This window comes from Ctenocephalides felis, unplaced genomic scaffold, assembly GCF_003426905.1.
Source record: "Ctenocephalides felis isolate EL2017-DRISC unplaced genomic scaffold, ASM342690v1 CF-g0.4_SCAFFOLD_03572, whole genome shotgun sequence".
NCBI lineage: Eukaryota > Metazoa > Arthropoda > Insecta > Siphonaptera > Pulicidae > Ctenocephalides > Ctenocephalides felis.
The window spans coordinates 32,144,422-32,166,256 of NW_020539726.1; positions in this window are offsets into that span (position 1 = coordinate 32,144,422).

The window sequence follows — 21,835 nt, forward strand, 5'->3', positions numbered from 1 at the left end:
GTCAAACACACATGTGCAGACATTCCAGAGTGTGTGGCTACTTATGTGTTCAACGCAGGTTATTTTGAAATGTCCGGTACTAGGTGCCACTTTCTAAAATTATATTTTGTATTACCAATGTTTGATTGATTGTATTAATTATTTTTCAGCAAAGGTTGCGTTTTTGTTAATTTAGTTTAATTTTTAACTTTGTTATCTAACATAAGTTATGATTTAATAAACATTTCGTAAAATATTTTTTGATTTATTTATAAATAACCTTAAGTGTTCGGCACTCGGGGACTTCCCCCTATATAAATTAAAAGATGAAATATTTTTAGGTCCGGTTTGGCTACAGTCCTATCCTTTATTCAGTACTAAAATGTTAAATATTTATAATATGTTTCTGATAAATAAGAGTCATTAAACATCATTTGCATGTTTTTGAAAAAAACACCACAACATTGTTTATAGTGAGCTTTGCCTTTGTTACTTTAGTTTTCAAAATTTGTTCAAGGCCCTCTTCTCCCTTTCCTTCGTAAGCTTTTTTAAGTATCTCATAAGTCAATCCCTTTTTTGACATTTTGCGAAGTGTTTCAATGGTTACGACTGATTTAAGAGGTGCCAATAATGTTAGCTCATCAGCCATTTTTTGCATTTCCAAAATATCATCGATAATTCTGAGTTTGTTTGAAAGTTGCTTCAGTACTTCATTTTTTGATTTTGGATGATCTTTTGTATCAAGAAAATCTTCTTCCAGAGTGAATAGTGTGAATTCACTTTTCCTTTCAGGGTAACGTTTTTTAAACAGCTCCAAGCTATCGCAAAATCCACCAATGATTCCAAAATTTTGTATCATATCACAATCTAAAATGGCTTTAACCAAGCGATCGCTGTGAAATGAAACACAATGTGCAACTAAAACACAACATCCGTTTGAATTTTCTTCCAAAAATTGCTTGAAATAACTTAAGGCCTCTTTTAAACCGCACGTTGGTACTGGTTCATTATCGAGATGCAAGATCCCTTCACGTATTGTCAATCCATTTACATCGGAAGCAACAGGATTAATATTTTTGTCGGTGTGATATATTTTCTGAACTCCTCGTCTTTTTCGTCAAATTTTGCAGCAATTTTCAAAATTTCATAGTCCTGCAAATCAGGCGTGTCCACATTGAAGTAAACTATTTTTGCTGAGTTCATGATTCTCGAGAGCACAAGTCTGAAAAGATGATCAAAATCTATTTAATTAACTTCCTGTAGGGTAGTCATAGTAATGGGCCGAAAATCAAAATTGAAATTTTTTACATTTTTTGATGTTTTGAAGGTTTCTGAACATTTTGGCATACCTCAGAAATGATGGCTGTGTTTGTGTGTGTATGTATGTATGAATACAAATTTCCAGTCACGTTTTTGAGCGCATGGATTTTTAGTTCACAAAAAATCAAGTTTTCAAAAAATACGTTTTCATTCAATATCAAATTTTTTAAACGTTTCCAAAATTTAAAAAAAAAAATCATAATATATATATATATATATATATATCATGTCCATTTTAAAATTTTCTAATCTTAAAATCTTCCAAAAGTATTATTGTTTGAACTCGACTATGCATAATGATGTAACTTAAAATGTTCTCAATTAATGTTTTCTAACATTATCAAAAAGAAACAAAGATTTCACACATGATTCAAAATTCATCGCTCTATAAATAAAAAAATTACGAATTATTGATTTCATATGTGATTTACTTTACTTACATATACTTATTTCTTTATATACACACACTTTCACATGCAAATTTAATAAATAAGCTAAATTAAATAAGTTATTAAGTAAACTAGTAGTTCACTGTCCAACTCAATACTTGAAAATAATGGCGGTATTGGTTTTGGAATAGTACAATGCACATGAGCACCTTATCAATTGATAACGTTATCAATTTAATTGTGACTAACTGTTTTAAACGTGAATAAATGTTATAATTAAACCACTTTCCTATAACTTTCTACGTTATCTTTCGATTGTTGTTGTTGTTGAATTTTCAAAATAGATTCAAGAGTTTTCTGTGAAAACTATTTGCACTTATGTGCTAATTCTTAAGAAAGGTTTCTGAGTCGATCATCATTCTGAAAGAATCATTTTCAGTCCTTATCGATTTTCATCAAATGATTTAAATTGCTGGGACTTCCTATACCGTAATTAAACATTCGAGAAATGAAAATAATCAATAACTGTTTTGAATAATTTCAAAGAGATTATTTATTACATACTGTAAACTTATAAGCGATTTTTAAATTGGGCGACTACAAACAACTACGTGTATGTTTATAAGAAACTAGATGACCCGACAGACGTTGCCCTGTACTTATGTTTACAATTCAAAAGTTCCATTCTTTTTAATAACCTATACCAATATTTACCAATTAGTTAAATATTATTATGTTTTTTTACACTACAGTTTATACCGAAATGTATATACATCTATCGGTATGGATCTTAAATGTACAACTGCTTTAAATAAAATGATGAGTATTTGCTTTTTTTGAAAAACATTATAAAACATTTTTTTCTTATAATTATTTTATATATAAACTTACTTTTATCGATATCCGACGTTACTTAAAAAAAAAATGAAATTACACCACTGAGAAGGATGTTATTCCCCCGGGAAATGGCAAAGGAGTCTAAATTATTTTCACTTTTGAACTTGAGAGTAAGATAAACCTAATAGCAAAATTTCATACGAATTGGAGCACAGTAAAAAAATTCAGACCCGAAACGCTCCATTGACTTGAGTAAATATTCCGTATCCGATGGCAGAATTATGAAAATACTAACGTTTGTATGTGAAAAAGAAAAGTGCTGTTTTTTAGGATTTTCCCGGCAATTATTCGATTTTTTCTCGCCGTAAGAACCATCCTTGGTCTTCAACGAACATTTTAAAAAAAGAATTGGCCAAATTGGTTCAGGCGTTGTTGAGTTATGGGCTTACCAACACATTTTGCGATTCATTTTTATATATAGGATTTACTGAAGGTCAAAAAATACTGACATGCTTCTAAACTCATATGTTGAGATGCTGAAAGCGATATTTCACTCGATGATGCATCTAACACAGTCACGAAAGATACGAGCGCCATCTTGATAACTAGATGTAACAGAATCATTTTTTTGTTAACTTCCCGTAGGGTAAGTTATATTAATGAGCTGAAAATCAAAAATAAAAATTTTTGCATATCTTTACATTTCAGAGGTTACTGAACATTTTGGTATACCTCAGAAAAAATAAATGTGTGTGTCCGCAATGTTTTTCCCACGTTTTTGGGCGCATGGGTCAATCGATTTGAATGATTCAAATAACATAAGATTTCTATTGAAAGTATGTTGATTAGTTTTTGGGACAGGCAGGTCCGGCAGTTACGGAGATACGGAGCAAAGAGTGCATAAAATACAAATCTGGTTTTTGAGAGAACGGAGTATCCGTTTTGAATGATCTAAAAATCATACAATTTGTAATGATTAGGAAAAGAGGTGATTGGTTTTTGGCAAAGGCAGGTCCCGCCATTTCGAATATACAGAGCTAAATGTGCAAAAAATGGCAGTTTTTGAGAGAACTAAGCGTCCGATTTGAATTATCTAAAAAACTTTCTTCTTGTATTGACAAAACAATTGCTCTTGAGGATAAAAAATTATCACATCTTTTTCTATTTTTCATAAAATATTTTTGTAATTTTGAAATCAAAAAATTCAAAAAGTTACCCAGGCTAAGCACAGTCTAAGCGCCACTCTGGTACAAATGTTTACCCAAGTGCGTTTAGACTGTTTATGTACTGAAAAACTTTTCGAATTTTGTGAAAACAATTGTAAAATGTGAAAATGCCGCTAAGCTAAGCACAGTATAAGTGAAAATGTCGCACAGAATTATTTGCAAATGCGTTTAGACTGTGACTATACGGGAGCACTTTTTCAATTTTGTGTAAATTAGACAAATATTTTTATTAAATCGAATGTGAAATGAAATGACGATTGTAATTGTTCTGGAGATAAATTGATTTAGGATTTACATTTGATTTGCTCAGATATAACGAGATAGCAAAAATAATGAAAGTTACAGTATTTGTAATAATATATTTGAAAACGTTTAAAATTCTTCGAACATTTCGTTACGGCATGGGACGTTCCAGCAATTTGCCTTAAGGCACGATGCCATACACCACTAGTGTAGATTTTTATTAATATGCATAACACAGCAACGCGTGATCGGGTACATCTAGTAATATATATTTATTTATATTCGTATGTATATATTCACACATGTTATAATGTGAACGCGTCACTTGATTATTTGTTTTCCTTCCATTATATATTTTTTCCCTCTCGGTTGACATAAAACTTTCTCGTTTCGCGGCTGTCCGAGCATCGCGATTCGAGCGAGGGAAACTCTATATCTCGACTAGACTAGACTCTCCGGATATTTACCAGGAAAATAGTTATTTTGCAATGGAACTGGACGTGAAAAAAAAAGAATCGAACATAACAAGTGCATATCCATTGCGAAACGGAAACAGATACTCGAATGGACCCAGTTAGAATCAGTTGCTACTTAGGGATAGAGCGTCGTAGGAAGTGGCTAATGGGGGAAATTTGTTTGTTTTTCATGTTAAAATTACACAATATATATATATATATATATATATATATATATATATATATATATATCTCATATAAGAAATTCCTCTGTACTGGTGTATGATTTGATACTTCTCCTAAACGGTTATCCGGATTCTGATAATTCTATTTACAGTTTGTCAAATGAAATTTTTAAGATTTATTGAACTATAAAACTATAGTAATATTATAGAAATAAATGCCAAAAATTTCAAAAAACCACTTATCATTGTTCGACATTGAAAACATTTGAACGCTTCTCTACCAGAAATGTCAATTCACTTGAAATTTGAATATAGCTGAAATTATGAGCCTAGATAATATTAGAATATAATATACAAAAAAAATGTTATGTCTACATTATTATTGCCAAAAAGCAGCTGAGATGTGCCAAAAATTAAAATAATATAAGATACAGTCAACAGTATATGTTGGCAGATGTAATTATATAATTTAGTTTAATAAATAACGCAATAAGTCCAAAATTGCATGCACATTATTTTTTAAGCTCATGCTTGTCGCATTTTGGTTTACTTTACTAAATTATTCAAAAATACAAACAAATATTTCTACTTGTTAAACAAATGATTTAGAATTTTGTTTCATTTGACAAAAATTCATTTCTTAGGCATTGGATATGGAATATTTAGCAAGTTGATCTTAGATTGAAGAGTGCTCAATGAACTAGACTTTACAAATTAATTTACCTAAGATTTGAACCTAAACAATAATGTTTATTAAATTATTAGTAAGAAAAATGTACTTTAAAAATTATAGTTGCCAAAAAGCAACTGAATATATCGTACGAGATTATGAAGATTATAGACTAAATGATTGAAGCAATTATGTTGTGTGGTAAAATCAAGTGTGATATTGTTATTTTACCGCAGATACTATATTATTTTTTTCTAAAATTTTTGTACTGCTTATGCTAAGACCATAAATGAATCACAAAGGCAGGACATCAAATAGGATATTAAAAAGTATATTTCAGGATATTAAAAAATTTGGAATTTATGAATTGTAGACTTGGGTATAGAACAACGTCTGTCGGGTCATTTAGTATATATATTGCATATGCGTGATTGTATATAAATACATATTCTACATGAAAATATATAAATGTGAAGAGAGGACATAAAAAGTTGGTTTTTGCATTATGTGGTCATTTATATGCGTATGTAAAATGAGAAAAGTTTAATATAAATTCTTTTGGTTATACAGATACGACCCGACACAACAATGATCGAATAAGGAATTTTTGGCCGATTTTATATATATATATATATATATATATATATATATATATATTTGTATATAAAAAGTTTTGCTTCTTGTTATATATATATATATATATATATATATATTATATATATATATAACAAGAAGCAAAACTTTATATCCCTTTGGTGGCAATAATTGCCATTTAGATGTCTTCAAACATCTTCTATCGATCAGGCAATTTTTTGTACGGTTCAGGCGTTTATGAAAAAACCTCGATGAAAGGTCTAATTTTGGCAAATGCCAAAAAACGGTACTAATTGTTGCAAAGTTTGACGAATTTTTAAAGCTAAACAAGTTGTCGTAGGGCCGTAATATTTTAGTATGATCTAGAAGACTATAGTATCTATTAGGGTTTATACAAAAACCGACATTTCAGAAAACCGGTTTTCGAATTTCAATTTTAATAAAAAATCGGTTTCAACCGGTTTTCGAATTTTATATAAAAAATAAATTTTTGCTCGAATATTTTGTAATTTATCCGCAATTTTAGTGTAATTTGATTGAATTTATTTATTGTTCAATTTTAAAGATAATAATCAAAATTATTTTAATTTTAATTAGTAGAACTAAAAAATAATAGTTTATCTTGATTAAATAACTTTGAAAATGATTATTTATTATTCATGCATCATTTCACATATAAGAATGAACATTTTTTTATGATAGTGAAAGAAAAGTTTTCCAATAAATAAAAATAATACATTTTTAAATAAAAAAAATTCATCAAATTAAAAAAATTTAGATACATGTTGATACATACTTGTTAATATCAATTTTAGTTGTAAAAACAATTAAGCTAAACTCGGGTATTGCCTGATCCGAGCAATTTTATTTAATTAATTTTAGACATTCTAATTGTTTCTTTGTTTAATAAAATATTATTTTAATAAACTGAGAACATCTATCGAATTGCTACTTAGACGTGTCCTTTGTTTACTCACAAAAATTCCTGAAATAGAAAATACTCTCATACTTGCGACCTAATTATGCTTAATTGTTTTCAAGGCCTGATATAATAATTCTAAGTTTTTTGTTCTTTAATTTGTGGCTTCTAGGGTTTAAAACTCTTTTTTTAAGTTTGAGTAGAGGAAGTTACTTCTTTAAGAATAAGTCACACTGATTTAAATTAATACATACACTGGTATAAAAATCTAAATTAATATATACAAAACCTTTCTGGGTTCCATTGCATACTGAAAAGATAACAAATGCTATTGAACCGATATGATTTCAAGAATCAAAACGCTTTCATCTATCTTTTATATTTGACTATACTTGTCATTCCATTTATACAGTGAAAACCGACTTTTTCACTAAAAAAACGGTTTTCGATTTCCATAATTTTCGCCAAAAAAACGGTTTTTAAAAACCGACAAACCCTAGTATCTACCGTCAAAAAAATAATAATACAAATCGACGAAAAAAAAATTTTAACACTTGATTACAAGAAAACGGTTTCCAAATTTGGTCTCATTCGATTCAGAATAGCATGAAACGTCGAGAAAATATAAAATTAGCGATTCGGATTTTTTGATGAAAACATAAACTTGTACTTCAGCATGTTAAAAATTGAATAATGTGTATAATTTAGTACTGTTATAGGTTGTAATTAGTTGCTTAAAAAGACATCTTTACATATATCCAGTATCCTATGCTAGTGATGTGTATTTTAGCAATGCCGAGCTCGTTTACGTTAAATTTTCAATTTATATTTTCAATACGAAGCCGTGAAAGCACGTAGAGAGGCGAGAGCGTGTTCGTGAAATGCATGTCACATTATGTTTTTTTATTTTGTGTGTAACCCGCGGACTGCATACGAATTTCGAATGCACAAAAATACATTCCTGAAGGTGCTTGGTGCAGTAGTAGAAGATATGTTCAGACATGCATGTACCTTCTACTTCAATGCAGAGTTTACAATGGAATCCCTTTACTATTCCAGTGCCTCATTAAATAAATCATATAAGGTTATCTGGGGTGTCCCAGATCTGACGTCAGGCCGAAACGGAGTGATAGTATTGACCTGACTATCCCGAAATAAATAAGAATCTACTAGTGGGGCGTATGGCATCGTGCCTTAAGGCAAATTGCTGCAACTTCCCGTACCAAAAATGATTTTTTTTTAAAAGATTAACATTTTTGAAATAAATTTACTATGAAAAAATTAGATTTTTGAGAAACTATAAATTTTCGACAAAAATTTACTTTTTTTGAAAAAGACTTTTTGAAGAACAATTTATTTTGAAATATTTTGGAAATTTTAAACTTTTTTCAAAGCAATCGTACTGCTTTAACTGCATAGAGACGAAATATCGAAGCGTCTAATGCATAAGCATTGGTACGGAACCCATAGGAATGTAAACAAAATTTATACTTATTGTTAAAATCTCTATAAAGTATCTGATAATTTGATGTGCATATGTCTAATGATCATTTTTGACCGCCAAATGACATTTTGTTTTACTTTTTTTACTAAATCTCCGAAACCGTTAGACCTGCCTCCATAGAAATTTGATCAGTTCTTCATCTTGTTAATACAAGTGAAATATTTTTTGAATTATTCAAATCGGACGCTCCGTTCTCTTAAAAACTGAGTTACCGTTTTTGACACTTTTTGCCCCATATCTTCGGAACTGCTAGACCTGCGTTCGCCAAAAACTAATCAGCACGTCTCCTTATCAATACGAATCGAATGTTTAAAAAAAATGATTGAAATCGGTTGATTCGTGTTCCCGAAATCGTCGACGAAAATTTGTATCCGCACATACATACACACACACACACACACATACATCCATTTTTTCTAAGGTATGCCAAAATGTTCAGAAACCTTTGAAACGTAAAGATATATAAAAATTTTCATTTTCGATTTTTTTGCGATTACTATAACTTGCCCTACGGGAAGTTAAAAACTCGATCATTATATTTTACTTTTTTTTAACTTAGTCGTATGTTACATACGTATTGCAAACAGGTTAAATTGAATTTGAATAAAGTGAAATTGAATGAAATATCATACTTATCAGCTGAAGAAGCAAAGACACGAGCGCATTAGAGATAAGAGAATGACGAAAGCGGGAGTGGGCTCCTGATACATGAAACATTTTAAAAATTTCGCGAAGTTCGAGGGTCCGAATTGGAAATTAATTGTAGGGAATATAGCGAAATATAACGCCATATAATAATTATTTTAATACTCATATGCTTTTCTGGTTAAAACCGCCGGAAACTCAAAAATGAAGCTGATCAAATACACTAAAAAATTTTTGATGAAAAAGTCTTATCATCTCGGATTTCAATAAAACCCATAGTGTTTATGCACAATATTGTTAGTAAAATTCTGTGAAAATTTTATGGCACTTGGTCTATTAGTTTTCGAGATATTCGCATTTGAAATTTTGCAGTGTTAAAAAAAAATTCTCACTCTTTTGACGATTGCTCGGCGTGTGAGGCAGATAGAGGGACATTTTGGCATACCTCAGAAAAAATGGATGTGTGTATGTGTGTGTGTGTTTTGTATTAATCTTTCCACGATTTTTCTGGATCTCCTTCTTATTTTCCACGTCTTCTCTTGAATGTGTACAGTGTGTGTATAGTACTAGTTATCTCTCTTAAATAAAGAGTTGGTAAACTGTTAATGCCCAAAGTTTTTTTCGGTTATCAAATAATCCGTCGGCGATAACAGAGCCAAAACTTTCGCATTATGAAAGCATAACAACAAGAAGAAGAAATAGTAAATAGAACTTTTGTATTTTCTCTACCGAACACGAACTTTTCGTTGAGATGATGTTCTTATTTAACTTAAGAGTATTCTCACTTAGGGTTTAACACTAATCCACTATTTAGCTATTTATCTTGATATGATAAAAAATATTTTTGCGAGCATATAGGTAATTGACATAATACAAAATTGTTGGTAAATTACATACACTGAGTATTGTCTAAGCGTGGGCAAAAGTCAGCACAGGCACATGCACACACACACACTTTTTTCAAATTAGGTGTCAAACAATTCAAAATTACTTGAAACGTCGAGAAAACATAAAATTAGCAAGTCGGATTTTTCGGCGACAACAAACTACTCCTTCTCGAAGTTAATAAAAAAACTAGTAGTGTATGGCATTGTGCCTTAAGGCAAATTGCTGGAACTTCCCGTACCGTAGTGAAATATTCGAGAAATTTTAAACGTTTTCAAATATATTATTACAAATACTGTAACTTTCATTATTTTTGCTATCTCGTTATATCTGAGCAAATCATAAATCAATTTATCTCCAGAACATTAACAATCGTCATTTCATTTCTAATTCAATTTAAAAAAAATAGTTGCCTAATTTGCACGAAATTGAAAAAGTGCTCCCGTATAGTCACAGTCTAAACGCATTTGCAAATAATTCTGTGCGACATTTTCACTTATACTGTGCTTAGCTTGGCGGCATTTTCGCATTTTTCAATAGCTTTCATAAAATTGGAAAAGTGCTCCAGTACATAAACAGTCTAAACGCACTTGGGTAAATATTTGTACCAGAGTGGCGCTTCGATTGTGCTTAGCCTGGGTAATTTTTTGAATTTCTAATCCAAAATTACAAAAATATTTTATGGTAAATAAAAAAGGTGTAATAATGTTTTATCATCAAAAGCAATTGTTTTGTCAAGCAGAAAGTTTTTTAAATCATTCAAATCGGACGCTTAGTTCATTCAAAAACTGCCATTTTTTGCACATTTAGCTATGTTCGAAATGGCGGGACCTGCCTTTGCCCAGCACATCTTCCTATCAATAGGAATCGAATGTTTTTTAAACCATTCAAATCGGTCGATCCGTGCGGCCGAAAACGTGGACGAAAAAATGCCTTCATACAAAACACACCGGTAAGGTTTAATTAAGATACATAATTGTTACCTAAAAAGAATTTAGAATGACAGAAGCAACTCACAAGTTATTTAATAAACTTAGACTATTCATTCAATGGGTATTACAAATCGGACACTGCAGGACTAAATGTATAATTAACTATTTTTGTGTATTTTAGGAGACTGTGTAAACATTTTGGTGCAATCTATAGAATCGAAGTTAATCGGACGATAAATATTTGGAGCTGTTACTAATTTAAATAGAAAAGAACTGTATCGTATATATGTAATTAGTTAATTACAGGTATGTACTACTGTTTAAATGTAAGTTGTTTCACAATGTCACACATTAGTTTAAATTATTTTTATCCCTTTTACAGATTTATAGTTTAGTTATTTTGTATTCGGTTTGTATTCAGTATCCAATCTAACTAAAATTTATATATGTGTTTCCCATCAAGTTTTCAATAATATATTTCTAATGTCAGTGAAAATCAAACACTGTGTGATATCTTATCTGAATATATATATATTTTTAACATATCAAATTTGTTGTTCAAATGTTGGTCCAAAAAAACATTCGCTCTACGCAATTAATAATAGTTTTGCTAATTTTTTCATTGTCATATTTATGCACGTAGTACGCGGCATACATAATCACGTCATAGTTCATTTTTGTTATTATTTTTGTATTACTGTTTTATTTTATTTTTATTTTAACTTTTTTCATTTTATATTCAATTCATGGCATTTTTTGTATTTTTGTATTTTTGTATTTTTGTATTTTGTTTGCTCATATCAATTTTGTAAATAAGACATTAAAGTCTTGATTAACAAAAATAAATTGTAACAAAAAAAAAATAAAAAATATTTATGCAACTTTGTATTCTATTCATACTTTTCTATATCAGGTCAAATGTGTAACCGGTATATTGCAAAATAATTGTATCATATTTGCACATTTCACTGTGTATAATAATTCGTCGGATTCAAATTTGGCGCCAACATGGCCGCTTCGCTGTCATTCGAATCTGTCAAAGTTTAAGCGAAACCGGTGGCGCCTCTACCGTGACGCCGCCGAATCACGTGGCAACGCTGCGAAATCCCTTCTTTTGCCTGATAGCTGTCAACGAGTGCACATGGTATTCGCTCCGAGCGTGACTGCAGCGCCCATGCAGCGCCGTAATAAATATGAACTAATTGGGGGTATCAGTGTGTGGTTTTCATGGGTTTTACATGTTTGTTAAAGAAAAAAGATATTAAATAATTGTTATAAATAATAATAAACAAGATACAGTAATAATGTGAACGCTGAATGTTTATTGAAATTATTAAATTTACTTCAACGTACTTAAAACATAGTTAAGTATAATGATTAATTAAATAAAGAAATTCAGTAAATAATTTTAAGGTTAAGTGCCTCAAAGCTTATGTCATAATCTCATATGTTATTATGTCATATTATTATGTCATAATAATAATAATGATAAATAGTATTTTATCAATAGAATAAGTAAATAATAAATTAATTTACTCATTTTTTTGGTCAAACTAAAGACTTAGACACTATTATAAAGACATAATTTAGACATTATTATAAAGACAAGACCAAGTTGACAAGTAGGTAGGACTCAATACCTCGACCGATTCACTGCAAATGCGATCATAGGGCTTGGGAACCCACGGTGATCCATCAACACTACAAATATATTTCGCATTATTTCAGCATTGTATTAATTAAACTGTTTGCAAAATAAACATTTTTTCGCTATGTGATAACTTTTATTTTTCTTTTAATCATAAAATTACAATTATTATATAATAAAATGTAATTAATATATAGATAATAGTTATACATAATCAATATACAATATATAAATATGTATTTTTCATTATTTCAGGCTTGTATTAATTACATTGTTTTACAAAACATTTTTTTAGTAAGCATTAAATTTTGATAATACAACAATTTATTGACTTATAATTTTTCTTTTTCTAAACATAACAATTTTACAACTATTCATAATACTCCAAATTGTATTTTTATAACAATAAGGTTATGATACTACAATAATGTCTTACTTTATTCTTCTAACCGCTGCGATCCACTTTTCCCGTTGATTTTCTTTCCACTTAGCTGTAGAAAATGTATAGAACTTGCAGTCACTTTTTCTGCTGGTATTTCTACAACCCACTACACAACAGACATGGTGGTTCATTTTTAATTATCTTATTTAAATTTGAAATAAATAAATATTTTATGTGTTTTTGTTTAAAATTTTGTTTATAATAGCCCCTTTTAGTGCTCCAAGTTAGCCACTACGAACGCTTCGGTCGATTTGACTTCCCCTTCCATGCCTTCGCACATAGCCAATATGAAAAGAGAGGTTAGTGGTTGAATTATTCGAAACTGGCAGTGTTTTAGTATTTGTTTACAGAGTGTTTTGTGTTTGTTAAATTATTCTGTGCTCGAGTTTAAATCGTACGTTTGTGCTATAACTTTCAGTAGTCATTTTGTGCTTGAAGTTTTAGTTTTTACAATTGTGACATTCGGCGCCATTAAAAGTGAAGTGACATTACAAGGCAAGGTAGTAAATGAATTTAATTACTGTTTTTTTGTAGTCTTTGCGTTAACTTTTAATAAATTATCAATTTAAACAAAACTATACAAAATGGTTACAAAACATTCGTGATTCTAGTTTTACCGTTTTTTGGTCAATGATTTTTATTTTCAAATTTTTGTCAATTTTTTTTCAATTTTTTTTTGTCAATGATTTCTTTATTCAATTTTTTTTGTCAATAATTTCTTTAATAATAATCGAAATAATTTCTTTAATAATTATCGATAATCGAAAGTCCGGATAATCCGAAGTCCGGATAATCCGAAGTCCGGATAATCCGAAGTCCGGATAATCCGAAGTCCGGATAATCCGAAGTCCGGATAATCCGAAGTCCGGATAATCCGAAGTCCGGATAATCCGAAGTCCGGATAATCCGAAGTCCGGATAATCCGAAGTCCGGATAATCCGAAGTCCGGATAATCCGAAGTCCGGATAATCCGAAGTCCGGATAATCGAATGTCCGGATAATCGAATGTCCGGATAATCGAATGTCCGGATAATCGAATGTCCGGATAATCGAATGTCCGGATAATCGAATGTCCGGATAATCGAATGTCCGGATAATCGAATGTCCGGATAATCGAAAGTCCGGATAATGGAAAGTCCGGATAATAGAATGTCCGGATAATCCGAAATCCGGATAATCCGAAGTCCGGATAATCCGAAGTCCGGATAATCCGAAGTCCGGATAATCCGAAGTCCGGATAATCGAAAGTCCGGATAATCGAAAGTCCGGATATCCGAAGTCCGGATAATCCGAAGTCCGGATAATCCGAAGTCCGGATAATCCGAAGTCCGGATAATCCGAAGTCCGGATAATCCGAAGTCCGGATAATCCGAAGTCCGGATATCCGAAGTCCGGATAATCCGAAGTCCGGATAATCCGAAGTCCGGATAATCCGAAGTCCGGATAATCCGAAGTCCGGATAATCCGAAGTCCGGATAATCGAATGTCCGGATAATCGAAGTCCGGATAATCGAAGTCCGGATAATCGAATATCCGGATAATCGAATGTCCGGATAATCGAAAGTCCGGATAATCGAAAGTCCGGATAATCGAATGTCCGGATAATCGAATGTCCGGATAATCGAATGTCCGGATAATCGAATGTCCGGATAATCGAATGTCCGGATAATCGAATGTCCGGATAATCGAATGTCCGGATAATCGAATGTCCGGATAATCGAATGTCCGGATAATCGAATGTCCGGATAATCGAATGTCCGGATAATCGAATGTCCGGATAATCGAATGTCCGGATAATCGAATGTCCAGATAATCGAATGTCCGGATGATCGAATGTCCGGATGATCGAATGTCCGGATAATCGAATGTCCGGATAATCGAATGTCCGGATAATCGAATGTCCGGATAATCGAATGTCCGGATAATCGAATGTCCGGATAATCGAATGTCCGGATAATCGAATGTCCGGATAATCGAATGTCCGGATAATCGAATGTCCGGATAATCGAATGTCCGGATAATCGAATGTCCGGATAATCGAATGTCCGGATAATCGAATGTCCGGATAATCGAATGTCCGGATAATCGAATGTCCGGATAATCGAATGTCCGGATAATCGAAGTCCGGATAATCGAAAGTCCGGATAATCGAATGTCCGGATAATCGAATGTCCGGATAATCGAATGTCCGGATAATCGAATGTCCGGATAATCGAATGTCCGGATAATCGAATGTCCGGATAATCGAATGTCCGGATAATCGAATGTCCGGATAATCGAATGTCCGGATAATCGAATGTCCGGATAATCGAATGTCCGGATAATCGAATGTCCGGATAATCGAATGTCCGGATAATCGAATGTCCGGATAATCGAAAGTCCGGATAATCGAAAGTCCGGATAATCGAAAGTCCGGATAATCGAAAGTCCGGATAATCGAAAGTCCGGATAATCGAAAGTCCGGATAATCGAAAGTCCGGATAATCGAAAGTCCGGATAATCGAAAGTCCGGATAATCGAAAGTCCGGATAATCGAAAGTCCGGATAATCGAATGTCCGGATAATCGAATGTCCGGATAATCGAATGTCCGGATAATCGAATGTCCGGATAATCGAATGTCCGGATAATCGAATGTCCGGATAATCCGAAGTCCGGATAATCCGAAGTCCGGATAATCCGAAGTCCGGATAATCCGAAGTCCGGATAATCCGAAGTCCGGATAATCGAAAGTCCGGATAATCGAAAGTCCGGATAATCGAAAGTCCGGATAATCCAAAGTCCGGATAATCCGAAGTCCGGATAATCGAATGTCCGGATAATCGAATGTCCGGATAATCGAATGTCCGGATAATCGAATGTCCGGATAATCGAATGTCCGGATAATCGAATGTCCGGATTATCGAATGTCCGGATAATCGAATGTCCGGATAATCGAATGTCCGGATAATCGAATGTCCGGATAATCGAATGTCCGGATAATCGAATGTCCGGATAATCCGAAGTCCGGATAATCCGAAGTCCGGATAATCGAATGTCCGGATAATCGAATGTCCGGATAATCGAATGTCCGGATAATCGAATGTCCGGATAATCGAATGTCCGGATAATCGAATGTCCGGATAATCGAATGTCCGGATAATCGAATGTCCGGATAATCGAATGTCCGGATAATCGAATGTCCGGATAATCGAATGTCCGGATAATCGAATGTCCGGATAATCGAATGTCCGGATAATCGAATGTCCGGATAATCGAATGTCCGGATAATCGAATGTCCGGATAATCGAATGTCCGGATAATCGAATGTCCGGATAATCGAATGTCCGGATAATCGAATGTCCGGATAATCGAATGTCCGGATAATCGAATGTCCGGATAATCGAATGTCCGGATAATCGAATGTCCGGATAATCGAATGTCCGGATAATCGAATGTCCGGATAATCGAATGTCCGGATAATCGAATGTCCGGATAATCGAATGTCCGGATAATCGAATGTCCGGATAATCGAATGTCCGGATAATCGAATGTCCGGATAATCGAATGTCCGGATAATCGAATGTCCGGATAATCGAATGTCCGGATAATCGAATGTCCGGATAATCGAAGTCCGGATAATCGAATGTCCGGATAATCGAAGTCCGGATAATCGAATGTCCGGATAATCGAAAGTCCGGATAATCGAATGTCCGGATAATCGAATGTCCGGATAATCGAATGTCCGGATAATCGAATGTCCGGATAATCGAATGTCCGGATAATCGAATGTCCGGATAATCGAATGTCCGGATAATCGAATGTCCGGATAATCGAATGTCCGGATAATCGAATGTCCGGATAATCGAATGTCCGGATAATCGAATGTCCGGATAATCGAATGTCCGGATAATCGAATGTCCGGATAATCGAATGTCCGGATAATCGAAAGTCCGGATAATCGAAAGTCCGGATAATCGAAGTCGGATAATCGAATGTCCGGATAATCGAAAGTCCGGATAATCGAATGTCCGGATAATCGAAAGTCCGGATAATCGAAAGTCCGGATAATCGAAAGTCCGGATAATCGAATGTCCGGATAATCGAATGTCCGGATAATCGAATGTCCGGATAATCGAATGTCCGGATAATCGAATGTCCGGATAATCGAATGTCCGGATAATCGAATGTCCGGATAATCGAATGTCCGGATAATCGAAAGTCCGGATAATCGAATGTCCGGATAATCGAATGTCGGATAATCGAATGTCCGGATAATCGAATGTCCGGATAATCGAATGTCCGGATAATCGAATGTCGGATAATCGAATGTCCGGATAATCGAATGTCCGGATAATCGAATGTCCGGATCGAATGTCCGGATAATCGAATGCGGATAATCGAATGTCCGGATAATCGAATGTCCGGATAATCGAAAGTCCGGATAATCGAAGTCCGGATAATCGAATGTCCGGATAATCGAATGTCCGGATAATCGAATGTCCGGATAATCGAATGTCCGGATAATCGAATGTCCGGATAATCGAATTCGGATAATCGAATGTCCGGATAATCGAATGTCCGGATAATCGAATGTCCGGATAATCGAATCCGAATGTCGGATAATCGAATGTCCGGATAATCGAATGTCCGGATAATCGAATGTCCGGATAATCGAATGTCCGGATAATCGAATGTCCGGATAATCGAATGTCCGGATAATCGAATGTCCGGATAATCGAATGTCCGGATAATCGAATGTCCGGATAATCGAATGTCCGGATAATCGAATGTCCGGATAATCGAATGTCCGGATAATCGAATGTCCGGATAATCGAATGTCCGGATAATCGAATGTCCGGATAATCGAATGTCCGGATAATCGAATGTCCGGATAATCGAATGTCCGGATAATCGAATGTCCGGATAATCGAATGTCCGGATAATCGAATGTCCGGATAATCGAATGTCCGGATAATCGAATGTCCGGATAATCGAATGTCCGGATAATCGAATGTCCGGATAATCGAATGTCCGGATAATCGAATGTCCGGATAATCGAATGTCCGGATAATCGAATGTCCGGATAATCGAATGTCCGGATAATCGAATGTCCGGATAAAAGTCCGGATAATCGAATGTCCGGATAATCGAATGTCCGGATAATCGAATGTCCGGATAATCGAATGTCCGGATAATCGAAAGTCCGGATAATCGAATGTCCGGATAATCGAATGTCCGGATAATCGAATGTCCGGATAATCGAATGTCCGGATAATCGAATGTCCGGATAATCGAATGTCCGGATAATCGAATGTCCGGATAATCGAATGTCCGGATAATCGAATGTCCGGATAATCGAATGTCCGGATAATCGAATGTCCGGATAATCGAATGTCCGGATAATCGAATGTCCGGATAATCGAAAGTCCGGATAATCGAAGTCCGGATAATCGAAGTCCGGATAATCGAAGTCCGGATAATCGAACGAAAGTCCGGATAATCGAAGTCCGGATAATCGAAGTCCGGATAATCGAAGTCCGGATAATCGAAGTCCGGATAATCCGAAGTCCGGATAATCGAAGTCCGGATAATCGAAGTCCGGATAATCGAAGTCCGGATAATCGAAGTCCGGATAATCGAAGTCCGGATAATCGAATGTCCGGATAATCGATGTCCGGATAATCGAATGTCCGGATAATCGAATGTCCGGATAATCGAATGTCCGGATAATCGAATGTCCGGATAATCGAATGTCCGGATAATCGAATGTCCGGATAATCGAATGTCCGGATAATCGAATGTCCGGATAATCGAATGTCCGGATAATCGAATGTCCGGATAATCGAATGTCCGGATAATCCGAAGTCCGGATAATCCGAAGTCCGGATAATCGAAAGTCCGGATAATCGAAAGTCCGGATAATCGAATGTCCGGATAATCGAATGTCCGGATAATCGAATGTCCGGATAATCGAATGTCCGGATAATCGAATGTCCGGATAATCGAATGTCCGGATAATCGAATGTCCGGATAATCGAATGTCCGGATAATCGAATGTCCGGATAATCGAATGTCGGATAATCGAATGTCCGGATAATCGAATGTCCGGATAATCGAATGTCCGGATAATCGAATGTCCGGATAATCGAATGTCCGGATAATCGAATGTCCGGATAATCGAATGTCCGGATAATCGAATGTCCGGATAATCGAATGTCCGGATAATCGAATGTCCGGATAATCGAATGTCCGGATAATCGAATGTCCGGATAATCGAATGTCGGATAATCGAATGTCCGGATAATCGAATGTCCGGATAATCGAATGTCCGGATAATCGAATGTCCGGATAATCGAATGTCCGGATAATCGAATGTCCGGATAATCGAATGTCCGGATAATCGAATGTCCGGATAATCGAATGTCCGGATAATCGAATGTCCGGATAATCGAATGTCCGGATAATCGAATGTCCGGATAATCGAATGTCCGGATAATCGAATGTCCGGATAATCGAATGTCCGGATAATCGAATGTCCGGATAATCGAATGTCCGGATAATCGAATGTCCGGATAATCGAATGTCCGGATAATCGAATGTCCGGATATCGAATCCGGATAATCGAATGTCCGGATAATCGAATGTCCGGATAATCGAATGTCCGGATAATCGAAGTCCGGATAATCGAAGTCCGGATAATCGAAGTCCGGATAATCGAAGTCCGGATAATCGAAGTCCGGATAATCGAAGTCCGGATAATCGAAGTCCGGATAATCGAAGTCCGGATAATCGAAGTCCGGATAATCGAAGTCCGGATAATCGAAGTCCGGATAATCGAATGTCCGGATAATCGAAGTCCGGATAATCGAAGTCCGGATAATCGAATGTCCGGATAATCGAATGTCCGGATAATCGAATGTCCGGATAATCGAATGTCCGGATAATCGAATGTCCGGATAAATCGAATGTCCGGATAATCGAATGTCCGGATAATCGAATGTCCGGATAATCGAATGTCCGATAATCGAATGTCCGGATAATCGAATGTCCGGATAATCGAATGTCCGGATAATCGAATGTCCGGATAATCGAAGTCGGATAATCGAAGTCCGGATATCGAAGTCCGGATAATCGAAGTTCGGATAAGAAGGTAATTCGGATAATCGAATGTCCGGATAATCGAATGTCCGGATAATCGAATGTCCGGTAATCGAATTTTTCGAATGTCCGGATAATCGAATGTCCGGATAATCGAATGTCCGGATAATCGAATGTCCGGATATCGAATGTCCGGATAATCGAATGTCGGATAATCGAATGTCCGGATAATCGAATGTCCGGATAATCGAATGTCCGGATAATCGAATTTCGGATAATCGAATGTCCGGATAATCGAATGTCCGATAATCGAATGTCCGGATAATCGAATGTCCGGATAATCGAATGTCCGGATAATCGAAGTCGGATAATCGAATGTCCGGATAATCGAATGTCCGGATAATCGAATGTCCGGATAATCGAATGTCCGGATAATCGAATGTCCGGATAATCGAATGTCCGGATAATCGAATGTCGGATAATCGAATGTCCGGATAATCGAATGTCCGGATAAGAATGTCCGGATAATCGAATGTCCGGATAATCGAATGTCGGATAATCGAATGTCCGGATATCGAATGTCCGGATAATCGAATGTCGGATAATCGAAAGTCCGGATAATCGAAAGTCCGGATAATCGAAGTCCGGATAATCGAAAGTCCGGATAATCGAAGTCCGGATAATCGAAAGTCCGGAAAATCGAAAGTCCGGATAATCGAAGTCCGGATAATCGAATGTCCGGATAATCGAAAGTCCGGATAATCGAATGTCCGGATAATCGAATTCCGGATAATCGAATGTCCGGATAATCGAATGTCCGGATAATCGATGTCCGGATAATCGAATGTCCGGATAATCGAATGTCCGGATAATCGAAGTCCGGATAATCGAAAGTCCGGATAATCCGAAGTCCGGATAATCGAAGTCCGGATAATCGAAAGTCCGGATAATCGAAAGTCCGGATAATCGAATGTCCGGATAATCCGAAGTCCGGATAATCAAAGTCCGGATAATCGAATGTCCGGATAATCGAAGTCCGGATAATCGAAGTCCGGATAAATCGAAGTCCGGATAATCGAATGTCCGGATAATCGAAGTCCGGATAATCGAATGTCCGGATAATCGAATGTCCGGATAATCCGAATGTCCGGATAATCGAAGTCCGGATAATCGAATGTCCGGATAATCGAATGTCCGGATAATCGAATGTCCGGATAATCGAATGTCCGGATAATCGAATGTCCGGATAATCGAATGTCCGGATAATCGAAAGTCCGGATAATCGAATGTCCGGATAATCGAATGTCCGGATAATCGAATGTCCGGATAATCGAAAGTCCGGATAATCGAAAGTCCGGATAATCGAAAGTCCGGATAATCGAATGTCCGGATAATCGAATGTCCGGATAATCGAAGTCCGGATAATCGAAGTCCGGATAATCGAAGTCCGGATAATCGAAGTCCGGATAATCCGAAGTCCGGATAATCGAATTCCGGATAATCGATTCCGGATAATCGAAGTCCGGATAATCGAATGTCCGGATAATCGAATGTCCGGATATCGAATGTCCGGATAATCGAATGTCCGGATAATCGAATGTCCGGATAATCGAATGTCCGGATAATCGAATGTCGGATAATCGAATGTCCGGATAATCGAATGTCCGGATAATCGAATGTCCGGATAATCGAATGTCCGGATAATCGAATGCCGGATAATCGAATGCCCGGATAATCGATGTCCGGATAATCGAATGTCCGGATAATCGAATGTCCGGATAATCGAATGTCCGGATAATCGAATGTCCGGATAATCGAATGTCCGGATAATCGAATGTCCGGATAATCGAATGTCCGGATAATCGAAGTCCGGATAATCGAATG